General features: G+C 43.4%; 1 protein-coding gene across 1 annotated transcript in view; it reads left to right on the top strand.

Moving 5' to 3' along the window:
• The first annotated feature begins 7,476 nt into the window (after window positions 1-7,476).
• Window positions 7,477-24,350, top strand: part of CHD7 (chromodomain helicase DNA binding protein 7) — a 184,863-nt gene continuing 167,989 nt past the window's right edge. The window contains exon 1 of the mRNA XM_069465576.1: window positions 7,477-7,743. The gene's annotated coding sequence lies outside the window, so the exon portion shown is untranslated. The remainder of the gene's footprint in view (window positions 7,744-24,350) is intronic.

Here is a 24,350-nt window from a genome sequence, read left to right as displayed (position 1 = left end):
GCTTCTTTCTTTCCTGTAGTGGCTGTTTCAAAAGTTGAACACTTTCCTTGCATTTCTTGACCATTCACAGACATTAACATCTCAGCAGGTTATTAACCACTGAATTAATAAGAGAAATAGCAACTTACCAATGAGAAACCTTGGCTTTCTGCCATCTCTCTCCACTCCAATCTATACACTTATTGCCATTTTTACCTGTCTTTCTTTGGTTTCAGAAAAACAGGTATAACTGCTCCCATCAACCCCTACTCTCTTATGCAGTTGTCCCCTTGCTCCCCTGGCTCCTGTCTCCTACTCTAAAGGACTGCTTATCACGCTGATATTGCAACAACAAAACAAAAACAAAAAACTACTGCCCTCTAATGTGAGTTCTTTCTAGACACCCATCTCTCTTCATTTATAACTAAGCTTCTAGTAAAAGAGTCTGGAGTCTACACGAACTGTCTAAGCACCCCCATTAACTTCTTGCCCCTCTGCAATCTACTTTCTACTCTCAGCACTCGAAACTGAAGAGGTTAACAATGACCAAGTCCAATGGAAGCTTTTCATTCCTTCCTACTTGATCTCTCTGTGACCTTTGGCACTGTCGCCCCTTCCCTTCCAGAAACTCTTCTACCTTGATGTCTTATTTTTCCTTTCAGATGGATCTTTGTGACTTTTCTTCAATGACTTCTCTTTGATGTCTCTTTTTATTATTTTTTTCTGCTTCTCTCTTTGCGTAGGTTTTAAATAAATAAGTAATGTTCCCCAGTGAATCACACCTCTGGTTGTTTCCTGTTCCCCTCAACATTGATTCTGGGCTTGACCAGGGGACTTGCTTTGGCCAATGGAACATCAGCAAACCTGAAGCAAGCAAAGGCCTGATAAGTGCTTGTGTCTTGGGGCTTGCCTCATTGGAATACTCTCCGGAAACTGCCATGTCATCAGAATGATCAAGATGAAAAACCAAGTGGTGTGGGGGGAGAGAGAGAGAGAGAGAGAGACTGAACTACCCCAGCCTTTCCAAATGAACCCAACCCCCAGACAACACACCAGATGAAATATAATTTGTTGTTTTAAGCCACTAAGTTTTCAGGTGGTTCGATATACAGTAACAGACAACTGAAAAAGATTCCTGCCATCAGCCTGATTTCCTCTCCTGTCACATGCATTCCCAAGCAATCTCATCCATCCCAATGGATTTAAGCACCATTCATACCTTATGATTCATACACCTGTATCTCTAGGCCAGATCAGTCCTCTAAGTTCCCATCTCTTACGTAATGGGCATCCCCACTTGAATAGTCTACAAACCATGTCTGAAAGACACACCAAAGCCCTGTGTTCTTCTGCAAACTGCTCCCGCCCCATTCACATCTAGGTTGGTGATGCAACTAGTTATCCAGTCTCTTAGGGTAGAGACCTAGAAGGGCATCCTCATCCTTTCCTTTTATTCGCTTCCCAACAATCAATCAATCATTCACCAAATCTTACCAAACATGTCATGGAAATATCTCTCACATCTAATCCTTTATCTCTACCACCTCAAATGCTGCCCTGGCCAAGGGCCTCCTCATGCTGTACTGTTTTGGGCCATCACTGATGTCCACTCGCTGTCAACCTACTCCGAGCTTTGGTTCACACAGCCAACACATCCCTATTTGTCCTTACTCTTTTCCTGCTGACTTTCTTTTTGTGACTCCTCATGACCTATGGGATAAGGTAAAATATCTTAATATGTTACAAAACCCTTTTTCACCTGGCCCTACCTTTTATTTCCATCCTCACTTCCCCCCCGTGTATGCTGTGCTCTATCTGAGCCAGATCACTTGCAGTGCTGACACTAGCCATCTGTCCCCTGCATGTCTCGGCCGGTTTTCCTGCCTGGTGAGCTTCCCCACCCTCTGCCATCTGCAGAGTCCGGCAATGCTCATCTTGGTTTAAATGTCATATCCTCTGTGATGCCTTCTCTGCCTCTCTGGGAAGAAGTTGACATAGTTGTTCCTTCTGAGCTATCATTATACCCCAAAATACCACTGTTGTACACATTTTAATTGTAAAGATATCCTTAAATGTCTGCCACCCCTAAGAGATTCACAGAGCTCCCTCCAGGGTGGGGGTTTGCTTCATTTTTGCGCCTGTAGCAGCCAGCACAGTGTGTGATGCACCGCAGATGCCCAGTAACTATTGGTGTATAATACAATGTATTTTTCTAGTTTAAATGTTTTGTAAAAGTATCTTATAATTAGCTAAGTTAGCACTACAAATTTCCATTTGTTACACTAGAAATGGAGACGATCAGAGGCTTAGGGGACTGTCCAATATTACTTAAGATAAGTTCGGGAGCAGCAAGTCATGGGACATCAGAGCTAGTACCTGAGGGGAGAAGAGCAGCTGCGGCACTTTGGAACTGTGGCCCCTGCACTCCCTATCGCTGCTCCTTCCAGACAGACCCTGCCTTCCTCCACCACGGGGTGAGTGGTTCCTCACTTCTGCCTTCTCTTCCCAACAGATGACAGCCCACGTGGCAAGCAAGTAGCAACGTCTTCAGTCTAGATGGTATAAAGGAATTGGCAGTAGCTTTTATATCTTCCCTTACCTTGTCTTAGGAGGTGTTCCTCAGTTTTCTCCCTGCTTTGGGTCTAGTTTTCCACATTCTTCACCCTACCAGAGAGATCTTTTTAAGCGCAGATCTGACTTGTTACTCTGTTGCTGAAAACTGTTCAGTGACTGTGTATCACCTTTGGGGTGAATCTAGAGCTCTCCTTGCCCTTTCTATTTACTTCTCCAGGCTAATCTCCTACTATTTCCCCACCCCTGCCCAGGTGTGTAAGCATCTATTGAGTGCCTTCTACATGGAGGGCTCTATGGTAACTGGAGGTCCTAAAAGACAAGACACAGTCATCGCCCCCAAGTAGCTCACAACCCAGTGATAAGATAGGACAAGAATCAATCCTAATCAACATAAGCATGTGTTAATGGAGATAGGCATCTTTGGGAGAACAAAGGACGGACAGCCAGCCCAGGGATCAGTGAACACCGTGGAGGAAGACTGGTGCAACCTCCATGTTCCATTCATAATGGAACCACCTGCAGTAACTTCATTGGGCTTTGGAAGCGTGGACCTCTGTCCTCTGTTGGGAATCCCTCTTGCCTCCTTGTCCTGATGAATCTCCCTGTTCTGATGAATTCCTGTGTCTACTCAAGACTCAGAAGCACAAGGCCCTCATCTTCTAGGAAGCCTGCCCTGCAGACCCAGGCAGCAAGAATCATTTCTTTCTTCATGCTATATCACACACCATGAGTTCCTTGAGAACAGGGACCTTACCATGCCCTCAGTGCTAATATAGAATCTGGCACACTGTAGACATTCAGTAAGTGTTCACTGAAAGAATGGCTCAAACTTAGCTAAACTTGCTATCTTTGGGAGCCAACAATGGCCTAATTCTAGTCCCCGTGGCTTCCTTTTCACCTAATATGTTGACCTTACTAACCCTGACCTTTGCCAGTAAAAGCTCCTTGCACTATTCTGGGCTATGGAGATGAAATGGGAATTTTATCTAATGATTTTTAAACCGATATACTATCTGCTTACTTAAGGGACACTATGGGCTGATTGCTAAAAAAATTCACACCACATATACCTGATAAATGAAAAAGTCCAGGGGGATACCGCAAGTATAATTTAAAAAAAAGAGTTTTTAGAAAAATAACTGAACTAATTGATACTCATATGCTATTTATGTTAAAAACCTGGTAGCAAAAACCTCACAAAGAAATAAGTCTCCTTGCAGTGGAACCAAAGACAGGTACACTTTAATCAGCATAAGAATGACTAAACAGTAATTTTAAAGCAGTACAACTAATGAGGAAAAGGGCGCTATCACGTGGGAAGCTATAATCTTAGAGCACATAATATAATGGAGCTTTTTAATGTAAAGAGATGTGACCAATTTTCTAACAAATACACCAGTGCTTACATATCCAACTGGGTTTTTTCTTTTATGAAAAAATTACAGAGGAAGATTATGCCATTACTTCAGTGATACAGGAAAAATTTTTTAGACTTTTCTTTTGGTGATTTCTTCAACATTCATAGCCCTCTAAATATCTACATTTAAATTTTCCTATATATTGTCGACGGCAGTAAATCTACATCACTTAAAGGCAAAATGCATTGTTTGGAACTAGCCAAAGTAACTTGGATGTAAATTTGGTAAATGATGAATAATAATAATAATACAGTTTTTAGTGAAGAAGAAAAAGATATGGCTCTGAAAAGAGTTATTTTCTAGGACTTGCAAGTTGTTTCTGAACACAATTTCAAAAGATGGGTTCCAAAAATGCCTTGAAGAATGTCCTCAACACTGGAATTAATGTAATTTATATAACATTTTAAAGCTCAAAACATCGGAAAGGACAGATACATTGAACTTGAGTTTTAAGTGTTAGAGAAGTTTGAGTGTTTTTTTTGGTTATTTTGGATGTGCAAATTGTCCCTCCCCTCCCCTCCTAAAGTATTATAGGTCGGTACATTACAGGCTGTTTTCCTAAGCAGAGACAAATATTTAGTTGTCTAAACAGTGGAAATATAGGTCAGTTAGCATTAGTCTGAGTTCTGAGAAGAGACTGTTTCATTTCATGGGGCCTAGAAAACTTTGTCATAGGTTATGTTGTCTTAGATATTTTTCTCAACTGCTTTCTGCTTGCGCCCACCCCATCCTTTCACACCCCACTTCCCAGGTCTCTAGTGCCTTTCTATTGCCTTTCTAGTGCCTTTCTAGTGCCCTCTGGCCACAACTAACTCAGGCCTGTCCTACCCTCCAAGGGCTCAGACTCCAAAATTACCATACTCTCATATCACTAAATCAAAACTACCAATCCACTAGATTGTAAACTGCATGAGGACAGGAAGTTTTGTCTGCTTTATTCACTCCAGTATTTTCAGCACCTAGAATCAAGCCTAGAACCCCTTAGGGACTCCAAGTTGAATGAATGGCTAAGTCTCTAATTTTGTTTAGTCTATCTGGGTGTTGGGAAGAAAGCAACCCATTGAACTAATTTACACTCATCTGTGAATGACCAGGAGTCCCTTATCTTGCCCTAAAGTATTTGCATACTTAAAGGGAAAGCTTGTGAATTCAAATTATTCTCATTGGGAAAACTCCAATAATGAAGCAAATGGAAAGAAAACATTCCAAGCTAAAGGGTAGTGGGGGGTGGTAGCTATGACTTAGGTAGGCCAGAGCTGCCTAGCAGCTTGCTTCTGAGGGTTTCTGCTTTTTAAAGCCCTTCAAATTCTGCACAGCACAACTTCTAAAAGCTTAGAAAGTTCTTCATGATGGCTCAGGACAGAGAGCAGGATATGGAGGGAGGGTAAGTCAGAGAGGGGCTGCAGAGTTGTTTTTATGTTGTGCACTGGCTATATGATTTTACTATTTCTGGTATATTTCAAAAGGAAGTTTCCTAACTTTCTAGTTAAAGGTATAAGAGCACAGGGGAACCTCTTCACAGTCACTTAATAATACTTGTTGATCACTGTTACTGTAATATTATACTTTCACCATATGTATATGTCATATTTTTTAGCTTATAAATTGTCTTGAAATAGATGCATATCTGATATTGACCAGGGACATAATGTAAAAGATAAAAATTTCCTTTATGCCACATTATTTTTTTTATGTATTTTAATATAGTCAGGTACTACTGATTTTTTTCTAGACATTGTGTCCTGTCTTTAACACCTCTCTCCTCTCTCTTTCTCTTTCACAAACACACACCCACCCAAAGCATCCCTCATATGCTTTCATTGAGAGATACAAGCTTTGTGGAAATGGAAGCCTAATCTCAGAATTGTGATTCTTGTTTTATGACACAAGGCTATAAAAAAGATAGAAGTTGATTTTAGCGTTTTCAAAATTTTATATTTCTGCTGATGATCTGTAAACTCTGATTAAAACATTTATTTCTTTTAAAATGCAACTCAAAGATATGAGGAAAGTAAGTCAAAAGCAGTGCCTTTTAACAAACCACAATACAGTAACATATTTATAAAATTATTAGTAAAATTAGGAAATAAACGTTTTAGTGATTAAGTCTAGGATAATCAAACTTAGTTATTGAATAGTTGTAGTAGCTATATAATGAAGTAGTTTTGTTTAATCTTTTGTCCAAATAGAAATATTGTGATTATAGGCTTAGCACTACAGGTGGTATAACCATCAAACAGGGAATGAGAAGATTAATACATTTTGCATAGTTTTGAAATTTTCTTAGTTTATTTTGGATAATAGCAAGTGACTCTACTCTGTATCCGTCACAGGACAGTCTTTGGTTGAAGAAAGTTCCTTCCTTGATTTAAAAACAAATGCAAGATTTAACCTAATAGTCTGAAAGGTTACAGTTGTTGGCAGTTTAAAAAGATTATAATTGCTTAGTATTTTGCAGGTACAAGGTGCTTAATAAGTGTTTATAGATCTATCTCATAAAAGGAAAATTAGTTTAAAGAAATTCCTCTAAATTTAATATTCATTTTGTACCGCGAAGAGAAATAGAATAAGAGGCTCGGATATTTAAGGCTATAGGATTGTATACAAGTGCCATTTTGGCCAAAGAAAGATTAAAACATTCTAGTCCTGACACGTTTAATAATGGACACACATCCTATTTCTTTGTTTCATAACCATTGCGCTCTTTCGTTTCTCTGTTTCTTTTCTTCTTCTTCTTCTTTTGGTATGGTAACAAATTCAACAAAATCAATGCTATCTAGTTAAACTTTTTGATTTAGTAGTGGATCTGGTGTCCTATCAGCGGAGAGGTAGGGAAAGCGAAGTGGAGAAGCAGAAATGGACCTATTCGAAATTGAAATCCATTCTAAATAATTTCATGTGGGAAAATAATTTCAAGTTGAAAGACAATTACAGAAGGGACATCCGAACACCTCCCGCCGCCGCCGTCCGCGCAGCGCCGGAGACCCCTGGTCGCGGCCGGTCGCAGCCGCCGCTTCCTGCCCCGGGGCGGCGCAGCCCGACTCCGGGAAGGTGCAGCGCGGGGAAACGTGGCACCGTCTCCAGCCCGCGCCCGGGCGCCGCGGCCGAGCACTCGCGGGGCCACCGAGGAAGGCTGCGGGACAGCTGCGCACCGGCCGGCCGGGAGAACCGCCCGCACCGCCGGCACCCGCCCGGGGACGGGAAGTGGCGCCCGGCCCGCCCTGCGCCGCCCGCGGCCCCGCGGCTCCGCGCCGCCCCCTTTCTCTCGGCCTCTATCTCGGCCTCCGCCACCCCGGCCGAATTCTTGCATAAATTATGCCAGGCGCGCCTGACGTCAGGTGGCGGCGCGCGGGCGCGGGCGCGGCTCGCAGGGAGCCGGCGGCGGGCGCGCGCGGCCCCGCGGCTTCGGGCACGCGCGGCATGCCGGGGGCGCGCAGGCGCTGGCGTGCTGGGGCCGCGGCGGCGGCGGTGGCGGCGGCGGCGGCGGCAGCGGCGGCGGCGCGGGGGTTGAGCCGTGGTGGTGCGGACGCGCTCGTGCTCGGGAACTATCGGATTAAACTTGAATCGAGTGAAATTACACAAAGGAGCGCCGCGGAGGAGGCGGCCCGGGGACCCGGAGACCCTGAAACTCGCCAGAGCCCCGTTCGCCCCCGGCCAACTCTGCGCCCGTGGATTCAGCCCCTGGCCGCGGCTGCCGAGCCAACTCCGGAGCCCGCTCTGCGTTTTGTTTTCCCCTCGGCACAGCGCAGCGGAGGAGCCCGACGACCGACCGGTGAGCGCGAGAGTTCGCCCGGCGCCCCCGGGAGGGGCGGCGGCGGCGGCGGCAGGAAATCGCTGCGGGCCGGGCCGGGGCCGCGCGAGGAGTTGGGAGCGAGGAGTTGGGCGTGTGCGGGGCGAGGGGCGAGGGGCTAGGGCCGGGGCCGGCGCGGGAGCGCAGCGCCGCCCGCGCCGTGTCGCCGGCGTCGCCGCCCGCGGGGCCCGAACCCACGTCCCGAGCGCCGCCCGGCGCCCCAACTTTTGCCTGCGTCCGCGGGGCCGGCGGCGGAGGGGGCGCGCGGTGCGGCCGAGGGTCACTTCCTCGCATGTAAATGGCTTTTTGTTGTGCTGCCGGCGTGGGGGGGGGACGGGGGACAGGAGGGAGCGTGTCTGCGCGCGGGGGAGCGCGAGCGCGTTTCCTCCCGCCGGCGCCGAGCACGAGTTGCCGGCTCCATTCGAGAGAAAAAGGAAGGAGGAAAAGTTGGGCTCCAACTCAAGTGCGAGCGGGCGATGGGCGCGCGGGCGCGGGGCGGCTGAGCGTCGGCGGCGGCGGATCGGGGACTGCGGCGACCCCCGCCTCCCGCCTCTCGCCCCCGCCCCCCGCTCCGGACCGACCACGCCGCGCTCGCCGGGAGCGGCGGCCGCACCGGCGCGAACAAAGTGCGTCCCTCCCGGCGTGGCGGCGCCAGCCCGCGCGGGGACGGCCACCGAGCGAGGTGGGTCGGCGGCGGGGAAAGTGCACGGGGCGCCGCGTGGGGCGGGGGCGGCGCGAACACGGCGGCGCTGGGGGCGTCCCGAGCCCAGCCAGTGCCGGCCGCGGTCGCAGAGTTGCGAGCCGAGAGCCTGGGGCTCCCGGGGCTCCCCGGCGGCTCCCAAGTGCGCGAGGAGGAGAAGAAAGGGAGCGGGGTCGGGGCGAGCGCCGGGAGGCGCGGCGAGGAGGGGACCCCACCTTGCCGAGCTGGCCGGGCCGCCGGCGGCGGCAGCTGCATAATAGCGACTTTAACCCCCGGACGCAACTCGGCTCCCCCGCCCCCCAGCCTGCCGGGGGTCAGCGCCGGTGGGGGGGGGTCACCAGGTGGCCCCCGAGGTGGCCCGGGTGCGCTCTGCCCCCGCAGAGAGCCGCGGCTCGGAGCGTGAACGGCCGAGGTGGCTGGAGGCCAAGCGGTCAGCGGGGAGAGGAAGGAGGGCGGCGGGGGACGCGTTGTTTGTTTGGTTCGCACCGGGGACTGGGCTCGCCGGGGGCGCGGGGCGCGGGCGGGGGCGCGGGCACCGGGTGGGCTGCGGTGCGAGGCGGGCGCAGCGGCGCGGGGCCGGCGCGGCCGCGGGGGTGGGGGTGGGCGGCAGACCCCGGGCGGGGTGGGGGGGCTGGTCGGGAGGCTCCGGGGAAGGAGCCGCCGGCCCCGAGCAGCCATCATTACCGAGCCGCCTTTCTCCGGATGGCTCTGCCTCGAGGAGCCCGGCGCCGTGGGAGCGCACCCCAAACTCCCGGCTGGCTGCCCGCTTTGTGAGCGCCCCCGTGGAGCGGGCGGCGCGGAGAGTGCTCCTGCTATGGGTCGGACTCCTTTCCCCGAGGTCACTTTTAGAGACTGTTCACGCCTCGGTTTTAAACTAGTTTTTTCCCCCCTCTTCTGAACAGACAATGGACAAAAGAAAAGTAGCAACCCACATGGAGAGAGTTTCCTTTTGAATTGCTAGAATTAGATACACTATCTAGCTCTCCACTTGCTAAGTATACTTTTTAGTTTCTCCTTGTATATTACCTAGCAATCGATTTAAATAACATCTTAAAAAGTGTCTATCTTCTGGGCTTGATTTGTGGGATACGTTAAAGATCTTAGTTTATTTTTAAAGGATTATGTGAAGGCCTTGATTTTTTAATTTTCTGAAAATTTAAATTTAAGCCGTTTTGCAGAGGGCGATACCTTTCTGAGGGATTGAGTGTTATTTCCCCCCAGGTCTCTCTCAGTAAGGGGGGAGTACTCAGAATACGTAGTCATGAAATAGGAAAGAAAATATGTGTCTTTATTTCCTCACTGATCTAGTGTAACGATGACAAAAAAAATCTTAAGTGACTATGACCTTAGTAGCATGGGTTGTACCTACCTGATTTATCCCAGTTATAATTACATTTAGATTGCAGTGATGTCTAGGTACTAGGTAATTCCTATTTCAGGAATAACTTGAGCAGTGATTTTACGAAGTTGAATCCTTCTCCCAGCCCCCAGAGTACATCTGTCGCGCAGTGTTTTTGTCTTGCTGTTGCACAACAGAAGCCCTCCAGTCTTTACCCTAAAATGGCAGCTTTCATTTGACTGGGGCCCATTCATTGACAATGATAATAAAGAGGCTGAAAGCTAGATGCTTGCGGCTCGGAGTGGGACTCGATTTGCCTCTCTAGGTGATAAGTAGGAGACATTTTATGTCTAACAGTTTGCTCATGAAAAGTTTATTTTCCCTGAAAAATCTACACTGTAGAAAAAAGTTACAAAGTAAAATAAGAATTTGGAAATAGAAAAGGACTCGAGCAGCAAATTTGAGGAGCTAAATTTTCTTATTTTTCCCAATAGGGGAAATATGGCATTCTCTCTTTTTTGGTAATCTGATAAAGGAACATAATGAATTTTTGTCAGGCTTGTAACAGGTGAATTTCCTCATCATGGCACTCAAGAAGTGGGATTGTGTTTTTAGGACTGTGGGTTTTATCATTTATATTCTCTTGGTATTTTCTATTTTTTCTTCCTCTGTGCGAGTCACTAAATTGAACCGTGATGAATTCTATCCTAGGTTTATGCTTTCAAGATTCAAATGAGTTTCTGGATAAGAAATGAATTATAATTAAGAAAAAACTGGTATGTGAATTCTGAACTCTGGTTACATTGGTTTAATCAATGGATTTATTTTTAAATTAGTTTTTTAAAAAATTACTTCATTGTCTGTGACTTAATATGAAAGGCAGAATAGAGAAATGCTAGAGTGGTTGTGTAGGTGATGGCTAAAACACCAAACATTATTTTCCTCTTTCAAGGAAAAAATTTAACACTTTTTTTCAAAGTTGAAAATATAGAAGTCAAATTTAAAATAATGTATTCAGTAACTTAGTTTTAAAATAGTAAAACTGTATTTGGTCTAGTTTTTAATCAGTTTGACTTGCAGGAACATTTCCAAAACTTTTCCTGAGAGTCTTCTATGTCTTACTTTTATTGAGTTAAAATGAATGCCATGAGGAGTACCTTTATAATACTGTAACTTCAAAGTAACGTTACCACCTTTTCTTCATACAGCTGCAAAGTCAATAATGTTGGCTTTGTTTTAAGAGTTAGGTCAAAGCAAGAATATATTTGTAAGAGAATACACTCTAAATGCTTCTGTATACCTGGTGTGTAACCCATAAAAGCAATGTAAGTGCCAAGTTAGGGTAGTTATTTCAAACCTAGGGTTACAGCATTTTGTTCCTTATGCTTGAGAAAGTTTGCTTGCCATAGTCACCATAGTCAATTTTGATACAGCAAACCTTGGTGAGCCTTCCACGTGTAAAAGCAACAAAAGGCAATACTTTCCCTCAGGGAGTTTACCATCTAGTAGGGGAGAGACGCCTATAGGTAAACAAAAGTCACATTTGACTTTTAAGATAAACTTTTTATATAAATGTTATCTTTCATTTTTGGTTATCCAAATACAGCTTTTTGGGTTTGATAGCAGATACCATGGCCATCTTAGAAACATCTACTATAAATAAGGCATTGCAAGAATAAAAATGCTTAGTCAGGTCTGAGCAAAGTGTGTGACTACAAAAAAACCGCTCCTAAAACTTCAGCTTTGTAAGAAAGTGACTCACTTCCAGTATTCAAATGATTTCTACATGTAAACAAGTAAGCACATAAATAGATATAGTCACACAGCTAAAGTCACTTAAAAAGATGGAGAAGGACCATCTTAGGTGGTACTGAGATAACAGGTATATACTGGCCCTATGATTCTTTCAATTGTCCTGTTCATTCACATGGACATATTTGTGTATCTTTTTTTAAAAAAAAACTGTTTTTGTGCCATTAGAAATTTAGAATTTAGTGTTTTTCTGAACAGATTTCTAGAACTGTTATAGCTCCATTAGTTTGGGAGATTAAATTTTCTTCTTTAGAAAAATGTATTATTTATTAATAGAAAAAATCTTTCATATTCAAAGATGACTGATGTTAAAATGTAAAAGAAATTGAGAGTCAATGATCACTTAGTTTTCCTACAAAAAATATGAAGGCGGAATGATTAAGTTTGGGTATCACTCAGGTTGCAATTATGGCAGAAGTCCGTAGCTGATTATGGTGGTAGTTAAGAGCTGGGAAGATAGTTAAAAACACTATTATTAGACTTCTATATTTTATTTTTATCGGTATATTAAATATTTTAAATGAAATCACATCTGTGTGATAAAAATAACAAATGGAAACAGGAAGTCATAATGATATTGTTAAATAGAAATTCATTTTATGATCACTAGAGAGTCTTTGGATATTTAGAGTGTGAGGACCTTGGAGAGCTGGTTGAACTTTCTCATTTTACAGATTAAGAAACTAAAGCCCAGAGAGATTAATTAAACGAGCTGCCTCTGGCTGGTCACCCACTTACTGCAGAGCTTATCTCAGTCGCAGTTGTCATCTTGGTGCCTAGCATGGTGCTGGTGCGGGAGAGGTTCTGGGTTTGTCTTTGTTGGAGGACCAGCTGGCTCTGGGAGAGTCATGTTCTGACTAAAAAGTACCTCCTGGCTTTAGAATCCTGCAGCATATGATAACATAGCTCTTAAAGGTGTTTTTAAGCCAACAATAATTTGCCTCTACTGTGTTTGGAGTTGTTTTTTTTTTTAAACTATGATTATCCATCTAGAAAAATGGAGAGATAATTATTCCAAGATTTGATTACTGTTTTCGCTTTAGAAGCATGTATTCATTACCATAACTAGATTCCTGCACCTTTTAACTAATGTTAGGTGACTGCAAACCTTTTTTTCTCAGAGAATTTTTATTTGGTTTTGTTTTGTTTTCACTTTGAAAATTAGAAGTGTCTTTTTAAAAATGTAGATGTTTATAAAGAAGCGTAGCTTGGTAGTAAAAGGCTGATTAGTTCTCGGGCTTGTTTGCTTAGCTAATGTGGAATCTGAGACACTTTTTTCTTTCTTGGCCCTTTGAGCCTTGCACTATCTCTGTAGGTGTCAGGCTTGACTTTTGTGGCAAGAGAATTTGGACTGTGATTAGTTCCTGTTTCATCTTGACTTTTTGTTCATCGATTCAACTGTTTATTGGGTATCTGCCACCTGAAAGGTGCAGTGCTATGAACTGGGAATACAGTGGTGACCTGATAAGACATGGCAGACCCACACAAGATATTAATAAAGTGATCGCAAGTTCATAGGTGCTAAGTGTTGGGTACCAGGAGGAATGAGAGCTTATGCCTTGGAGAGTCCACCAGTTGTATGGGGCATTACTCCTAGAAAATACCTTTAGCACTGCCATCCAAATAATGGTAGAAGAAGGGGTGAGGGCTCTTAGTGCTCCTGACCTGGAGAGAGCCTGCCATGTTTGAGGCCTTCAGAAAGCTTTGAGATGAGACCCAAGTGGCAGGCAGTATCCAGCTTGGGCAGGGCTTGCCAGATATGGAATTTGGGATTTTTGAAAAAAGCAGTAGCCACTGATGAGTGTTAAGCAGTGTTTGACATAAGCAGAATTACGTTATGTAGAAGATTAAATTGGTAGGTGGAGGAAGGAGAGTAGGTTGCAGACAGTATCCTGCCTGCATTTTTTTTTTTTTTAATTCAGGGTCTTACTCTGTTGCCTGGGCTGAAGTGCAGTAGTGTCATCATAGCTCACTTCAACCTCAAACTCCTGGGCTCAAGCAATACTCCTCCTGCCTCAGCCTTCTGACTAGCTGGGACTATAGGTGCGCCCCACCATGCCTGGCTAGTTTTTCTATTTTTAGTAGAGATGGGGTCTTGCTCTTGCTCAGGCTGGTTTTGAACTCCTGGCCTCAAGCAATCCTCTCAGCTGGGCCTCCCAGAGTGCTGGGATTATAAGCATGAGCCACTCTACCTGGCCTCCAACCTGCTTTTGTTGTAGTTGGTGGGATGGGGAAATAACAATGATTTGGACTAGATTGGTGGCAATGAGGATGGAGAGAAATGGACACATTTGAGAGCTAGTGAAGAGTCTTAATGAATGAAACTCGGGGATAGATGTGCTCTTGGACAGGGAGATCTCAGGGAATTTAGGTTTCTGGCATATTCCCTGGTTGGTTGATGATGCTATTCACAGAGGCAGGGAGCACCTCGAAAGAATCAGACTTGAGGAGGAAGATCATGAGTTCTTGTAGCATATGACTAATGGGCCATGATACCATTGTTGTGATCCTTCTTTCCGTTGTTAGTGGCATCCTACCTAGCTTTCCCAAAACGTGTTGGTGTGTGGTGAGCCCACCAAGGAATGGCAGTGGTTTCAGTGAAGTGGGAGAGGGGAGGGAAACTTTACTTCCTAAATATGTAGCTCTTTCCTTGTTACTTGCCTAACACATAGCACTTTGTAGGAGTTTTCTCATCATAGGTTGAGCGTAGAATCCTGTGGCAACCACACCTTGTCACATTTTGCTCTTCTGTGTCTCCCCTTCTGGAGGCTGCCTTCTGTTGCTAGTTACACAAGGGGACAAGGTCCTTGGGCTCCCCAGAGCTAGCTGGTGGGTCCTGCGTGCTCTCAGGGCTGCACTTCTCACATGAAGGGAGTTAATTGCTTTAGAAGTTGGTTGCAGTCATATGTAGGTGTGGGAGAAGTGAATACATTATTTAAATACTTGCAGAGAAAAATATCAGCCTTGGTCAAAATACTTACCTGGTTTTTAATAGAGTATGTGTAAACTAATTTAATATGTAAATTATCTTCAAAGCCACTTTGTTCAATTATTATAAAAAGTGGATTATACAACATGGTTGCTGGTGGCAAATGAGAAATGCTGGCTGTTAAATCCAGAAGAGCTTCTGAATTGCTGACTTTAATATTATATGAGATAACAAATTATGAAAATCCTGAACATTAATTTTGAAACAAGTTTTGAGGGAAGCGTTTGTATTTTTATTTTTGCCAGCTCATATAGGGAATAATAGTATCCATTTTTGTTACAGATCACATTTTGTTCTTGGTGTACATAAATATATCCTTCCCAAGACTCAGTGTCTTTGGTTGGGGTCGATTTCAAAGATACTTTCAGTATCATAGGCCATTCTGGTGACTGTTGTGTCTCAGTCAAGCCACCAGGGTTCTTCCTGTGTCCTTCAGGTGGGCAAGATTGCATGGCTTTACAGGCTAATTTGGGGACTTAATATTGGTTATTGGGATGTACACCATCTTAAAGTTTCACCTCCACCTTGAGTGGTTTTGTGTGATTATTTGAGTAGGTTTAAATACAGGAGAAGTAAAGTTTCTGTTGTGGAACAGTAGAAAAGCTCTGTGTGCTGGCTTCAGTTTCAGGTGGGCTGGTGCCAAACACTCTGTGGCAATTTACTTGTAATAATATTTCTTTAACTTGCTAGTTTAAAATTTTTAAAAACCCCTTTAAAATAGATTGTGTCATTGGCTGGGCATGGTGGCTCAGGACTGTAATCTGCACTCTGGAAGGCCAAGGCAGGAGGATTGCTTGAGCTCAGGAGTTCGAGACAAGCCTGAGCAAGAGTGAGACCCCATTTCTACCAAAAAGAAAGAAAGAAAAGAAAGAAGAAGAAGAAAAAAAAACCCATAAACACTCAGCCAGGTGTTGCAGGGTGTGCCTATAGTCCCAGCTACCCAGGAGGCTGAGGCAGAAGGATTGCTTAGAGCTCAGGAGTTGGAGGCTGCAGTGAGCTACAGTGATGCCACTGCACTCTACCCAGGGTGACAGAATGACACTATATCCCAACAACAGCAACAACAAAAACACAAGGCAACTGAACACCCCTTCTCACAACCTCCCAACCCTTCATATTAAAAAAAAAAAAAAATACGTGTGTCATTAGGTCTGGTCAATAGTGTGTTCTTGTGGTTTAAGAAATCATTTCTACCTCAGAGGTGTAGACATTGAATGACAAGGCGCAGGAAGGCTCCTGTGATGTGGGGTTTGGTGGAGGAATAGAGGGGATGATAATTTGGGGCCCATCTCCCCACCTGGCATCTGCAGAGATCGTGTGGTTGGTGTGAGTTTCCCACCGTATGTCTCATCGACACGGGTCAGGCACAGAACCACTGCTGCCTGTGACCTGGGTTTCCACACCCAGCCTTTGTGTAGGGAAAGACAGGGAATTAGACACATGCATGAGTTTTGATGTGCTACCTACTCTCCCTGGTATCCTCAACATAAAACAGATTTTTACGCCTTACTTGCAGTATGTCCAATAAAGGGTACGTGGAACCTTAGCAATTAATTTTCCTCCTAGTTCTGCAGCAAGTTTAGAGAACTACTTTAACATTTTAAAGATTCCACTTTGTTCTCTTTTCATCTCTTTGAAAGAATAAACATTTAATTAATTTTGTTTTGGTTTTTTGAGACATGTTCTCACTGTGCTGCTCAGGCTGTACTCCAACTCCGAAGCTCAAGCAATCCTCCTGCCTCAGCCTCCCTAGTAGCTGGGACTACAGGCACGCATCACTAAGCCTGGCTGCTGCATGAACGTTTTAGAACTCTGTTCTGTTGATACTTAAACCATAATTAGCAAATGTGCATATTATTTCAGCACACCTAAAAACTGTTAAACATCTTTTACATAATACTAAGCAGGCAAATATTGAGAAGTCCCTTGAAGAATTATAAGCATGCCATTAGTTTCCAAGGCAGTGCCTGCTAGCGCACTAAGTGAATAATAAAATCAGTTTGAACACAGGTATACAATTTTAAAAAATGCGTTAGTTGGTGATATCTTTTAAAGGGTATGGGCCTAGCAGTTACTTTATTTATGGGTGGTACTGGCCATATATTGAAACTATTAAGCCTAGATTCTTAAAGTGAACTTTCTAAGAAAGGAAAGTCTCTATTATAGTATGTTATGTTCTTATATACTTGACATTGTTTGTGCTTGAAGTTTTGCTTTGACCAATTGCAGGCATATTGAGCTTGTCAGAAAAATCATGCAGACTCATCTTGAGAATCTTAAAATCTTAATTAAATAAATAAGTGTCCTCCCTCCCCCCATTAAGTGTGTATTGGGACAGTCAAGGAAAATAGTGCAGAAATAACAAGACAACAATAAATATAACAGTAATAACCGTAATGACTAGCTAACAATTATTGAGCATTTTCAGTTGGCGAGGTATTATATTGGGTGTTTTAATGGGTCATTTCATTTGCCCGTCAGAGCAACCGTAGGTAATAGGTAGAATTATTATCTCCATTTTACAGATGAGACTGAGAGGGCTGAGAAGTTAAATTACCCAGGGCCATTCGGATTGGCCAGACTCCAGAATCTGCCTGCATAACCATTGTGTGACTGTTGCCATCTAGACCAGCTCTGAAGCTTGCATTATTGCTCTCTTAATAGGCAAAGGTGCATTAAAAATACCAGCAACAAACACCCTGTGATCCTATATCATACTCTGTTGCTATATCCTATCAGCCCAGGTATTCCTGTCCCTACTTCCTCTGTTTGTGCCTGCTGTGGTTGTGGGGCCGTATGTTATGGGATTTCTTGGCACCTAAAATGACCAGGGTCTGTGCCTTTTACTCTTAAGACCCTTCCTTTCCCATGGAGATGAGAACAGTTGTTTTTGTGGAGGTTTCACTCTGTGGTGGCTGAGAATTTGAATTCTGAGGTGATCAGGGATGTGGGCATATTCAATCAGTTCTAGAATATTAGAACTTTCCAATTCAGACTAGAGGCCACAGGGTGTTCCCAAATCTACAGGACCTTCGGGTCCTCAAATCTCAGAACTTTTACTCCGTCCTTTTCCCCCCCAAGTTCTGTCTACTATTACTACGTAAGGAAGACATAAGATGGGACCCAAAGTGGGAGTAGATTTGGGGTTGGAGTTTGGGATGTGAGTGGCAACTATTAATAGAACATCAGAAGGTTCCCTTGCTCAGGAAAGCGAAGGCTGCGGGGCAGCTTCCTTGGCATTCCACCATTACCTGGACTGGCATGGAAGTGGGAAAGATGGAATATGAACAATTTTTATTCTATTTTATTTTCACTTAAAAATGACTTGGAATAATAAAATAAATGGGGCAAAATACAAACAATTGATAAATGTAGATTTATGGGAGATCCTTGTACTATTCTAACTTTACAGCAAGTTAGAATTGTTTCAAAATTGAAAGTTTTAAAAAGAACAGTGACTCTAAGGGTTTGATTTCAATAGTTAACATTTATGTAGCATGGACTTTGTGTGAATTAGCATTTTGCTAAGCTATTTACCCGAACTGTTTTCACTGAATCCTGAAGTAGGATTAGTCAAAATGCTGAGGTAGGATTAATAATTGCCATTTTACAGGTGAGGAAATGGAGTTTTAGAGATTACTTGATCAATTTGCTCAAGATCACAGCTTTTAATTGGTAGAGTTGGAACTCAAATCCGGATAGGCTCATTTAACAGCCTATAGCCTTAACTGCTCTGCAGAATTGTTTTGGATTGTGCCATCAAAATAACCTAGGTCTAGAAGGGTAGCAAGAGCATATATCATGATCTTACACACCAGTGCTTCCTGGGACCAGCTCCTGGAGAGAAATTGAGAGGCTGAAAGGTGTCTATTAACAGATTATAGTCACTGAGGCCTCTTTTCCTCAAATGTCATATCTTATCAACTGCAAACACTTTCAACCTAAAAGACACATACTCATTGCAAGTCTTACTAGAGTTCCAACCCTGTTTTCATTTATCAGTCCAAGGCATAGCCAACATCAGAGTGTTTGGCTTATTACAGAATTGGCTTTCCCCAAAGTTTCTTCCAGTGTTTCTCCAAGATGTAATTCACTTAGCATCTTTTTCTCCCTGCATGGAACTAGAGCTGCCTAAGGATCCCAGGGTGCTACGTAGGCTCCCGATCACAGCACTTGTTCCTCATGTGTACATTAACTTATGTGAATGTGCAGCCTCTGTGAAATACTTGCAAACTGATTCTGCTACGACATGAGACGATAGGTTGTCTTCCACAACCATACACTGTCCTATATTCAGATAGGTGTAGAATTCAAAGGTGTAAATCAGTAGACTTGTAATGTGTTATGGGTTGGGTTGAGTGTTCCTTTGCCAGGGGATTTTAAAAAATGACAAAGTCCTGTCTTAATACTACTTTGCCCCATAGAAATAGTCTGAGATGATATATTTTTGGATTTTGTACATTTATTGTTTTTTTTCCCCCTTCACAATTCAATAACCTGTTGATGAGCTTGAGTGTCATGAGCCTCTAGTTAAAATGTAAGTGTTGCTATTTTTGGTGCACTTAAGATTTTAATCTTGGCCTCAGTTGTGTTAAGTTTCAGAGCTATGTTTATCATAACATTTAGCATTTTAAGCTTCTCATTTTCCTACTCATTAGAAAACACAAATAAAAATCTGGGCTGGTATATAAAGCAAACCTGAAGTTTATAAGGAACTTCGTGGCTACTCTGGGATGCTGAGAACCACTCTGTTTAGCTGCTAGAGTCCAGCAGGATAAGGAAAACTGTTGTATATGCTGTCGAATGCACTAATAAGGACAAAATTTAATGACAGGTAATTTCCCCATACTGTTGAGCACACAGGTGGTGACACTGCTATAGCTGAGTTACTGGCTGGCAGGCGTGTCACTGTGCTGTAGCTGCCACATTTTCATCTTAGCTGTTTGACTTTTCTTGGTGTAGTGAACAAAAGGACAGGCTGTGGGAGCCACACGGAAACCCAGGCTATACTAGCAGAGTAGTTGACAGTTGACGACTGCCTGTTACTCTCTAGCAGCTCAGGATTTTCAAAACCCAGGGAGATGCCCACATCATTGACATTATCCTTTATGGATCGACTACCAGAATAATAACATTGATAATAATACCTTCATTTGGCAAACTAGTAAAATGACACTTTATCTCCTCTTTAAAAGACTGCTTGGGCTAGCTGATGAATCTAGTAAGTGATTTGACTCATTTCAGCTAACCCTAGAGGAGAGGCGGAAAACGGGTCTTTTTATTTAAGGCATTAAAGCATTAATTCATGTCTATAAAATTTACTTGCGTATCCCTTACTCTTCTAATACTCTATTTTGTATAAGGAACCCCAGCTCCTGCTTTTCTCACTCTTTTGAGACAGTCGCTTAGAATGTGCCTGTTCATCACTCCCTGGGCAGAAAAAAGGTAAAGTAGCAGTTGCTACCTGAGTTGATGGGGGTGGAGGGTGGGGGCAGGGGTGTGCCTGGGCTCCTCCCTCAGTTCTACAGCTGATGTTCTTATCCTCTCCCTTCCATGTCACCAGGATTGAGAAGGCAGGGGGTGGTTTTGCAGAAACAATGCATCCATTGGTCTGTAAGGAAGATAAGAATAGTGAGCTGGACTGAGGTAGCTTTCTGATCTGTTTTCTCCAAGGAGCCTGTAAAATGGGTCTGTTGTATATGTATGATTTTAAGGATCTTACATAATTTTAAACGAAGTTTATCTGGTTGAGCTTAGGATGACTAAGAAAATAAATACTTGTCGGGTGTTAGAATTAGCACAGTCACTTGGAGTGCTTGTTAAAATGGAGATTCCTCAGTCCTACACAAGATTATTGAATGAAATCTCCATGGGTTATCTAGAATCTGAATTTTATCCAGGTGCTTTTCAGGTACTCCAAAATTTAAGGTGAAATGTATTTAGACCAACATGTTATACAGTGAACATGCTTTGGTTTCAGCAAATGAGAAGAGCCAAGACGAACAAAAAACATGCTTTGAAAATATTAAAAATTTAGAAAATGATAATGCATAAAGTCTTACAATATATTTTGGAATTTGGCAAGTAATGTTATTCTTTTACATGGAAATGAGTGAAATGTGGCTACTATTTGTCATGCCCATTAATTTATACAAAGTGAAGACAGATGACTGGTTAAGAGTTTGAAACCATAGTCTTTAAAAGTGGTATGAAAGGGATGGAGAATAGATTGCTTTATATCTATTTGTTAAATGTTATTTTCGTTCCTGTCGCTGAATAATTAAAAACTTGCTTCATGTATAGGTGTGGTTTACGTGGTAGATGTCTGCAAAGCTAATAGATTTGATAAGCAGCAGTAACTATTTTGGGGCAACCCATTTCAAGCCAGTGTTATTTCCAAGGGCGTGTGATACGTTTAAAATGAGAATCATCTTAAAAGGCAATTTAGTGAGTGGGTTAGTGCTGTCTTGGAGGACTTGTTAGCATAATTTGGTGTAAGACAGGATGCTCCTAAGGAAGGTATAAAGGAAGCACATAATGGAGCACTTTTCCCAGTCCCCCCCCCCCTTCCTATATAACCAATGTTGACCTTCCCATCCTCCTGACACTTCAGGTTATCCTAGACCTTGGCAGGAGGTGGCCTTAGTGCCACACCTCATGTCCTGTGTCTTGGCATCCTGGCATCTTTGCTCCCTCCACTGCCCTCCCTGACACCCACCCACTTGGCTGTCAGAGCACAATCCCAGGCCTGCTAGGCTGTTACGGTCACTGTTTGGGGGACCTTCCCCTCACTCCCTTCCTGCTCCCCTGTGAAAAGAGTACCCTGTCTGTCTTCTGCTGCCTCCAGACCTTGCCACTCTTACTGCTTCTGCTGCTCTGCCCTCCTTGGGGCACCTGCAGAGAGCCCCCCTCTGTGGCCCTGCTCCTCAGGCAGGGCTCGTGGGGTAGCCTCCTCGCAGGCAAGGCCTCTGCTGCAGCTGGGCTGACAGTTTAACATCACGCTTGCCCTGCACCTGAGGCTTGTTCCCTCTGGCCTCCTCAGTGACAGGTGTCAGCCCCTGCTTATTACTCTCCCAGCTGGTTCAGAATGGGCGTGGGGAAGAGGTGGTGAATTTTCTGGCCTCCTCAAACCCCGTGACCATGTTCCTGGCATCTGATTGGAACTCGTTTTCCCATGGAGGCATTGTTATGATTAGGTACTTAAGGGACACCATGGGTTAGGCTAGTGCTTTTGTAGGTTAGCACAACAATGTCCATATCATAATACTGTATCCGAAGGAAAGCTGTTAAACTCAACTGAAGACCATTTGGGGAGGAGCTGCTTGGCAAAGTGAGCATCACCTAAGGAATTGTCCTGTAGAGCATGATGTCAGTGTGATGGAACCATTTGTGGTATCAGCATTGGGACGGCTGTTTGCCTTGCAAGCAGGCTTTTGGAAATGGTTTTAGAAAACGGGCCTATCCAGACTAAGTGTGAACTCTTAGGTAAAGGGCCATGACCACGTCAATTCTGAGAAGGACTTTAATGAATGCCACTAAAGACAAGGAAAGAATTCAATAATGTTTTCAGATTTACATCTCTAAAGAGCAAATGACAATTTCTGTGTGAGGCTTATAACAAAATCTTTTTGGCTTTTGGAAACATGGATGTTCCTAGTGAGAAGTGCTATTTTATTAGCTCCCTTTAAAGATAGATAAGAATCATAAGTGCAGATCTTTAGGATGTTTTTGCTAATTTTAATGTTTGTGAAGCTGTGCTGATATAAAATTATGATTGTGCTAAGCTCTGTGAGAGATACTAAAAATGTTACCGCTAGCTAGGAAGTGCAGGTTAGCACACACATGACTGTGTGGAACAGAAAGGCACAGTATGTAATTAAGTGCTAAGAAGGTGTGATGTAGTGTAATTGGTGTAGTAGTAGAAAAGAAAGAAATCAGGAAATGTTGACTTGCCCTCTGCTTTGAGAGGTTGGAGGCACTGAGCAATAATATGAACAAAATCATGGAGGGGAGCCATCAGCCAAGGGTCCCAGAAGGAAACAGGTGGCTGGCCCAGAACAACCTATAAGGGCCAGGACAGGGGCCCTTTGTCCCCATTCCGTCCGTGGGAGGGCAGCTTCTTTGGAGCTTTGGCCCAGGAGAGGAACACAGTCACTGCCACACCCTGTCCCCTCCCCCTCTCAACCTTCTTTGGAAGGGGCCAGCCTCCTGGGGCTTCGGGAGGGTCAGAATTGGCAGGGAAAGGGGGGGGGCAGGTTGGATAGACGAGGAGAGGTTGTTGGGCTGTGACAGAATTGGAAGCTCAGAATGGGTGAGATCCTGACTTATATTATGTGATGGAAACAGAGTTGAAAGGTTAGTTTGGCAACATGTGATGGATTGCAGTTGAAGAGAGACCAGAGGCAAAAAGTCAGAGGCTGTTGAAATGGCTGGCCAGGAGGTGGTGGAGCTTTGGCTAGGAAAGGGAAAACTGAGTGGGAGAGGAAGAGATGCAGTCAATGGACACTGGAGGTGGGGGTTGGGGGACAGGCACAAGTAGCTGGCCACTCCAAGGGGCCCAGCACAGGGCAGAGAATGGCGCAGAAAGCCTCCTTTCAGGAGAACTGAGGTCTGATATTTGGAACTTAGATTTGGTCTAAAAATAGAAAACATTTGAGGGGGGAAAGATGTATAAAAAGGTCACTTTAGAAAGATTCTGAAATAAAGCTACTTCACTGATAAAGTTCTGCAACTTGTAGATTGAGAAAAGGCAAAATATTTAACATTTAAAAACGTTTTTAAAGTCAGGGTCTTATAAAAATGATTTTGGAACCGTTTTTACATGTAATTTGACATTGCTTTTATAAATATCCTCGCAACATAGGGTATAGTCAGAATAACGTGACAGAATATTGTAGAGTGATAATACTGTATACTTTCACAATCAAAATAACACAAATAATTTGGGAGTGTACAAGAGGACTATACAAATACAGTACCACAAATCGGAGTTTATCAATTTGCTATACCTGAACTTTCTTTTGAATGTGTGTGTTGAAACATCAGGAAGAACTGTCTCATATATTTGATGCTTTAACAAGTCATACTTGTGTACAGATCTATTAAAAAGAAACATCAACATATTCTGTAAGAATACAGTAGAGAAACAGTTGCATCGCAATAGAAAAACAGTAAAGGATATAAGTAGTTAATGTATAGAAAAAAACTTAATTGTCGATAGACACAAAAATTGTATGGAGTAATAAAAGAAATGCAAATTAAAATGAGATGCCTCTCCTTTATCAAATTAGCAGAGATTTAGGAAATATTCTTCATGCTGCCAGACTATGGTGAAACCTGCACATTCACTGTTCCTGAAGTTCCATAAGTACAAGCTTCTTTTTTTTTTTCTTTTTTTCTGGAAAGAAATTAGTTACTGTATTTATAAAGATCTTTATGAATGGTCATTTCAGTTGTATCAGTCACCTCCTAAGGAAAAATCTGAAATCCAATCAACTATTATGAATAAGTCACAGCATTTCTTTTTGACAGTGAAAAATTGAGAATGGTTAAATTTATGCTATAGTCATGTTAGAATATCATGCAGGTGTTATAAATCATGTTTTTGAAAAATAGGAAGCTTAAAAGAGTACAGTGAAAAACAACATATTAACTATGGTCCTGATTTTATACAAATTAAATTATAAGCATAGGAAAAGACTAGGGAAAATACATCAATTTTAAAAATGGTTAGTTTCAGGGATTGGCAT

The sequence above is a fragment of the Eulemur rufifrons genome, chromosome 3, assembly GCF_041146395.1.
Source record: "Eulemur rufifrons isolate Redbay chromosome 3, OSU_ERuf_1, whole genome shotgun sequence".
NCBI lineage: Eukaryota > Metazoa > Chordata > Mammalia > Primates > Lemuridae > Eulemur > Eulemur rufifrons.
The sequence above is the reverse complement of the archived record's forward strand: the minus strand, read 5'-3'. Positions and strand labels throughout refer to the sequence as shown.